This window comes from Peromyscus leucopus, chromosome 8b, assembly GCF_004664715.2.
Source record: "Peromyscus leucopus breed LL Stock chromosome 8b, UCI_PerLeu_2.1, whole genome shotgun sequence".
Taxonomy (NCBI): Eukaryota; Metazoa; Chordata; class Mammalia; order Rodentia; family Cricetidae; genus Peromyscus; species Peromyscus leucopus.
This window is the reverse complement of record NC_051086.1, coordinates 93216353-93224168: the sequence shown is the minus strand read 5'-3', so window position 1 is coordinate 93224168 and position 7816 is coordinate 93216353.

Sequence of the window (7816 nt, the reverse complement as noted above, 5' to 3'; positions counted from 1 at the left end):
TGGATTAGACAGTACAAATTTGAAATTTGAACCCTGGCTGGGAACACTCCTCCTGTACATCAGGAGATGTTATTCACATACTTCCTCTTGAATAAAGGCAACAGAGTTGAGGCCAGGTGGCGGTGGTGCATATCTTTAATTCCATCACTCAGGAGGCAGAGGCTCGTGGATCTCTGAGTTCTGAGTCCAGCCTGGTCTACAGAGCGAGTTCCAGGACAGGCTCCAAAGCTACACAAAGAAACCCTGTCTTGAAAACCAAAACAAAGCCGGGCGTTGGTGGCGCACACCTTTAATCCCAGCACTGGGAGGCAGAGCCAGGCGGATCTCTGTGAATTCGAGGCCAGCCTGGGCTACCAAGTGAGCTCCAGGAAAGGCGCAAAGCTACACAGAGAAACCCTGTCTCGAAAAACAAAACAAAACAAAACAAAACAAAACAAAAAAAGAAAACCAAAACAAAAAACAAGGCAGCAGTCTTAGATTTTACACATCTATAAGCATGTGAATGAAAAGGTTAACCACTTCAAGATTTTAAGTCTCCCCCCCCTTTTTTAAAAGGAAAAATGTAGCCACTTTGGAGAAATCCTGCTCTTTTTTAAGAAACCCAGTCATAATGGCTCATCAAACACCATGTGCGGGGTTCACGCAATTCTTGGTGCATTGGCTTTATGCTTCAGAATGAACAAGCATGGGTGCTCTCGATGGTGCCTGTGCGGTTGTGTTCACTGTAGTGTCCACAACAGCCGAGCTGTGGGAACAAGCTGTGGGTGGGGGGGTGGAGTAGGACGTGGGAGCTGAAGGTCAAAGGGCACAAAGTGGCAGGTAGGTAGGGTGACCAAGCCTAGAGATCTATTTTTCATTTTTGGTTTTTATGAGAAAAAGTCTCTCTATGTAGCCCTGGTTGTCCTGGAACTTGCTCTGTAGGCCAGGCTGGCATCAAACTCACTGATACTGCCTCCAGAGTGCTGGGATTACATGTGTGTATCACTTCTTCCAGCAAGCCTAGAGATCTAATGCACAGTTAACAAAATTTTGTGGTATGTAGAATTTTTATTGAACAATAGAGTTTAGCTGCCCTTGTCATGAAGAAAGCAACTGTGTGAGATGACAGATATGTTCATTCTCTTCACTACGGGAATCACTTTCTCATCTCTGTGTACAACACAACATCATGTTTCAGACTTCAAATACACACTGTAAAATTCATGTAAAAAACACCCGAAGAAAAGGAGGCACATCCTATTTTCAATAGGTGCTGCTAGGCCTCTTCTTTCCCCCATTAAAATTAAGTCAGTCCGTTCTTTGACAACTTCATATGCATGTATAATGCATTCTAATTGTTTTCCTTCCTACTCTTTTTTTTTTTTTAAAATTTATTTTTATGTGTAAAGGTGTTTGCACATTATCTGTGTATCATGTGCCTGCAGTACCTGAGGAGGCCAGAAGGGGGAGTCTGAACCCCGAGGACTAGAGGTGCAGGCTCTCTAGTCCCCTCATCTCCTCATACCCCCACATCAATCCCTTTCCGGGATCCATGACTTCAGGCTTTCTTTTGTGAATTACTTAGTTGCACTACAGCGCCTGTGTGAGCATTTGACTGGGCCTATCCATTGGAGATGGTGGGGTCACCAGCGGGTACACTCCTGAAGGCAGGGACGCCCCCTCTCCCTGAGTCTGTTAGCCAGTAGTTGAGCACGCATGACTGTTGATGGGCCCACTCTTGGGCAGGCCCAGTGTGGGCATCTGAAGCTGCTCAGAGTTCATGATTGTGACGGCTGTGTCCGTCCCAGAAAGTGGCATTTTTCACCCCTTCATCTTATCCTTCGGCTCTTACATTCTTTCCACCCCCTCTTCCCCAGTGATGTTCTCTGAGCCTTAGATGGAATGTATACCTCTTGTTCAGGGGTGAGTACTCATCCATTACTTATTCTCAGCACCTTCTGAACCCACGAGTCTCTACATTTACCACCATCTACTAGGAAGAAGCCTTTTATATAATTGTTTGTCTTAAAATTTGTTTTGAGACTGGGTCCTGTGTAGCCTAGGCTAGAATTAAATTTGCTCTGTAGCCAGGACTGTCTTTGATCTTCTGTTCCCCCTGTCTCTATCTCCCGAGTGCTGGGGTCACAAGCTTCTGTTACCATACTCAGTTTATATGATGTGGGAATTGAACCCAGAGCTTTGTACATGCAAGGCGAGTACTCCACTGACTGAGCTACATCTCCGAGCCAAGCCACTTTTTTTAAGCATCCAGCCCCCGTCTCCCATGCATCCTCCCACAGGGGAGGACTTGAAGGTTGGTGGCCAGGAGACAGTGGGTGGGTTGTTGGCTTCTTCTGCCCGGACTCTGTGTGCATCCACAACCTATTTGGCTCTTGTTTCTTTCCTGGGGTACAATCTAGGGAGCAGGGCACAGTTCTACGCAATCACATCCTCAAACACCCCTTGAGTTTGGTTAGGTCCCAGGCTCTCTGATGCAGGTGCAGGATCTGCAGCCCCACTCTTAGGACCCAACTTCTGTCCATCCTCTTAAGTTCATCTTCTTTCCCGTTAGTGTGGGAAGGCTCTTGTCTTCAGGGCGGGTTGGGAATTCCTGCTCTTAGTGGCGGAAGCTCAGCTCTGTTACCTCTCTGACTCCTTCACACGGCATCCCTGCTGGGCCAGGCACAGAGCAAGCAGAAGGCATCTCTGTGAGGGCAATGAACGGTATTTCCACTGAACACGTTTGTGGGCCCAAGTTCCCTTCACTCTGAGACCAAGGCCTGGGAGACAGTTTGGTTTTGTTCAAATTTCCCCAAAGACAGTGATCACAGAGTAGTCATGTCAGACACGAAGAGAAAAAACTCATCAGCACATCACTTTTAGTCCCTTTTTCCATGTATGAAAAATGTTTTACCTTAGAAAATCTACAATATTAAGATACTTAGAAAATCTGCAATATTAAGATTGCAGTGGGTGCTCTGAGCATCTATCTCATCCATGATGATACGATTTCAAGGGAGCCAAACAGATATAGTTAGCTTCAGCATTTATCTTGTGTCAAGTAATTGGTTGGATCAGGATTTCCCACTTGTCTTCCGCTCATATTTCTGTCCTCTTACCCGCGCGCCGCGTGCACGCGGAAATGCCCTTTGTAGCGGTAACTAGTTTGCATCTTCTGTATTCCCTATCCACTCGAAGGAGCTGAGGGAAGTGGTTTACAGGAGGTAGCTCAGAAGCACTCTGCTCCTCATGTTTTTAGTGTTCAAAAACTTCAGCACGTGAGACAGGCAGCTGTCTTTCATGTTGGTGAGTTTTTTACTAAATGACATGGTAAGACTTTGGGATTAAGTTTTGGAGAAAATGACATCCCCTTCAGCCTATGCTTATGAGAGCGTGTGACAATTGTGAATGGGAATTTTGCTTTGAAGAGGGGAAAATATTGAAAGGAAAGTAACAGATGAGTTTATTTTTATATGGTGCATTGCTATATATAAGGGTGATAAATCTTAATCCATTTAATACTCTTATCTGTCACAGAGATATCTATCTATCTATCTACCTACACACACACACACACACACATATGTATACATATATATATATATGTGTGTGTGTGTGTGTGTGTGTGTGTGTGTGTGTGTGTGTGTGTAGTTAAACATGCATTGATTTGTTGGGTGTGAATACATGCACCATGGTGCATGTGTGGAGGTCAGAAGATAACTTGATGGCGTTGGTTCTCTTTTTCCACCCAGTGGGTTCTGGGAATCAAACTCGAGTCATGAGTTTTGACAGCAAGCACCTTTACCTGCTGAGGCACCTTAATGGCCTTGGGTTGTTTTTATTCTAAAAAGCATCACAGACAAAACTGATGGCCATACAAGTTAACACTAGTCAGCTTTTCCCTCCGGGCAGTTTGTACGTAAGCATCTCTTTAGACAGACAGGTCAGGCCACCGTCTTAGTCTTGAGCAGTAGTCTCACAGGGCTTGGGGATTACTTGATTTACAAAGTATAATTTCTTTAACAGCTTAAGATGTTTTTTGAAATCAAGCTTATATTTTAATAGGATTAAAGACACACAACTAGTCAGCAAACATAGGATTTTTTTTTTTTTAACCTTTCAAAAAACTCGCTATGGATGAGAGGCCTTTACCGGCTTGTCCCTTTTGTGAGATGTGGCTGATTTATGTCACAGGATGTAGCGTGTCTCCACACGACGTGGTTGAACTTGTTCTGTGTGTCAGCTAGGAAGATGCTTTGACGGGGAGTTTTGCAATGAAACGTGCTTGTTCATCAGCATTTTCCAGCAGGTTTTCGTGTGGGGTGATCCAGCAGGGTAGATGTCACATGCTGAACTCATCCCTTGTCCCTGTGGCCCAAGGGTAAAAAGCAGGACAAAGCCTCCTTTGGCATCATCCATGGTGCTTCTGATTCCTGCCTTGTTTCTTTCTATTATGCACATGCAAATGCCTCCTGCTCAAAAATAAGTTTATTAGAGGATGACGCTATGTTAGGACCTCAATAACACATGGTTACAGTGTAGCACAACAACATTCACTTTATTGTTTAAACTATGGCTTTAAAGACTATAAAAATTCTGCTGGGCAGTGGTGGCACATGCCTTTAATCCCAGCACTTGGGAGGCAGAGGCAGGCAGATCTCTGTGAGTTCAAGGACAGCCTGGTCTCCAAAGTGAGTTCCAGGAAAGGCGCAAAGCTACACAGAGAAACCCTGTCTTGAAAAACAAACAAACAAACAAACAAAAAAAGACTATAAAAATTCAGAATCTGGTTCCTCTTCCCCACCCTGTTTCCCTCTGTAGCCACTGTGAGAAACGTGGTTTTTTGTGTTTGCTGTTGTTTTCTCTTCTTTATCAAAGGTAGTTAGCTGGGCCAGGGCTTACGTTTCCTAGCCTTTCCCTTCCTTTGTGACCGTGAGCCAATCACATCAGATGGTGAAGTTCAGCTCTAATGGGGTGAACACGGTCATCACCCGAGTGAGCGTTGGCCCATTGAGCTGCTAGCCCAGCTTGGGATCCTGCACAAACAAGGATTTCCCTTGCAGAGATACTTTGGCTTTCTGCATTCCTCTGCCTGATGCTGAGACTATTTCTAACACCACGAGCCTTGAGGTTCTGGCTTGTGACTAAAAGGGCACTCTCGTACCCCAGACCCACATGGATACAGATGTGTGGTCCCGTATGACTCCTGGCAGAGAAAGCTTTGTTGGGTTCGAAAGAGTCAGATTAGAAAGAACGGAAAATAAGGGTTAGAGAGAAGATCCCCTCACCCTGGTGCCTGGTTGAAGACCCTGAGAGCCACGAATTCTAGCACAACTAATAAACATACTGTGAAGGCTGCAGACGGAGGTTCTCCTATATAACTGTTTAAAATAAGAATGTTAAAACAGCACCAGATCCTCATTAAGGCATAAGTGTGTGGGATCAAGTGGAGCTTTCTCCTTGTCTAGGGGTAAACCTGACATTATCTAGGAATCTTACAAGAACTTCCGTTGATAGTAAAAAGCTCGCCTTAATCCCCTGTGCGACCTCTGTGATCTGTGGGTTCGCCTTATGTGACTGTGTTCCTATCCAAGCACTTACCAAAAGACGGGATTCTTAGCAACTATTTGAGATATAACTGGAGAGGACCCCAAAGTCCTCTGCACCTGACTACTGATAAGAAACCTGCAGCGTAATTCCCGCTTTGGAGGGCCATTCCCATGCTTGGGTGTGTTCTGTCCTTTCCTGAGTGCTTTTCTTCTATTAGCCACACACTGAAATCGATGCTAAAAATATCTTCTCCTAGTGTGTTCTGTATTTATATCCATGTATGTCGATTTGTCCGCGTGTGGGGTACATGTGGTCAGAGGTTAATCCTGGGTGTCTTCCTCAATGGCTCTCTCTTATTTTTTTGAGGCAGAATCTCCCACTGAACCTGGAGCTCACTGATTGGATGAGGCTGGCTGACCAATGAGCCTTCAGGATCCTTCTGTCTCCACCTCCCCAGGGTTGGGATTACAGTGCCAGTGACCACTTCTGGCATTTTTAGGTCAGTGCTGTGGATCTAAACTCAGGACCTTGTGCTTTCTGAGGAAGTGCTTTACCGACCAGTGCTGACTCCGTAGTGACTGCTCTGGTTTAAGGGAGGAAGCAGGAAGTGTCACAAGACAGAGTCCTCTGAAGGAGGGGCAATTTACTGTTTTGTACTGGAAATTGAAACTAGGGCCTTACACATACATGTTTAGTGTGTGCATCTGTCACCAAGGTGATCCTGACTATACAGTTCTCTGTCTCTCCATGTATCGTCTATGAATCTATCATTTATTCATTATCTATCAATCAGCCTATCATCTATCTACTTACATTTTGTTGAAAGAATCAGAAAAGACTAAAAAAGGGTAAAAAAGTCAAGAGTTCTCTTTCTTTCTGTTAAAAACAAGGGAAGAGTAGTCCCCTTAACTCCCAGAACACACATGTGCACACACACAGACACACAGACACACACAGACACACAGACACACACACACACCCCAATAACAACAACAAAGGAAGGGACATGGTGGTACATGCCTATAATCCCAGTAGCACTTGGGAGGCGGAGGCAGCAGGCTCCAGCCCGAAGGTTGTCCGAGGCTACATAGCAAGACATTCTCTCAAAACAAACAAAATCAGGGAGCAGACATCCCCTCCACTCCCTCTAATCTGATCATTTATGCATGCTTTTGTAAATTCTTTCTTCAGCTCTTTCAAAAAGTCAAATAGGGCTGGGGAGATGGCTCCATTGGCAGCGTGCTTGCTCGGCAAGTCTGGGGACCTAAGTCTGGATTCTCGGCACCCACATAAAAAGTGGGGTGTAGCTGCATGCACCTCTTATCTCACCTGAAGACAGAGACAGGTGGATCCCCAGGCTCTCTGGCCAGCCACTGTAGCCAACTGGGAAACTCTAGGTTAAGTGAGAGGCCCTGTTTCAAAAAATTAGACCGAGAGTGACAGAGGAAGACACTGGGTGCAGCCTCTGGCATCTATTGTGCGTGCATACCTACTTGTATTCACGTGGACAATAACACATATACCAGAACAAGTCAATAAACGTACAAAAAAGGTTGAATAAGGCTTTTTAGCAGCCCCCCTTCCCCCCTCCCCCAAAATAGGGTTTCTCTGTGTAGCACTGACTGTCCTGGAAACTCACTTTGTAGACCAGTCAGGCTTTGAACTCACAGAGACCCGCCTGCCTCTGATTCTAGAGTGCTGGAATTAGAAGTGTGCTCCACTGCTCTTGCTTCTCTTAAGGAGTTGGAAACTATCTCTTTGGGATGATAAATATCCAAAGACACTAACACCATTGTCTTCCAAGATCAGCAGGTGAAAAGAAGCTTGCTGTCTGTGGGCACCTTGTTCCTAAACTGCCTTCCGTTATAAAGATAGAAGAAGCTTATTTGTCCTGTGTATGAAGTCTATAAAATAAGACAGGCATCACCCTAATTAATGGGCATCCAGGGTGACGTCTGTGTGACAAATGGCCCACCAGATCATCTTACTAGAGAATTAATCATTGCTTATTTTGAGATCACAACCTGGTAGGTTTTATCTGATTGACTGTCTAACATGCCAACTTTTGCTCTGTGCTTGTGGATTCTTAGTGACTCTTGCCTTGCACATCACCTCCTGGCTTAATAATGCTTATTGGACAATAAAATGTGTTTTTTCCTTTGTGGAGAATCATATTTCCCCAATGAATTCATGTGGGGAAGTAGTATTCCATGCTGTAAGTGATTTGTAAAAAATACCTAACATGTCCCATTTATAGTTTAACTTCCACAAGGAACACTATTTTAAG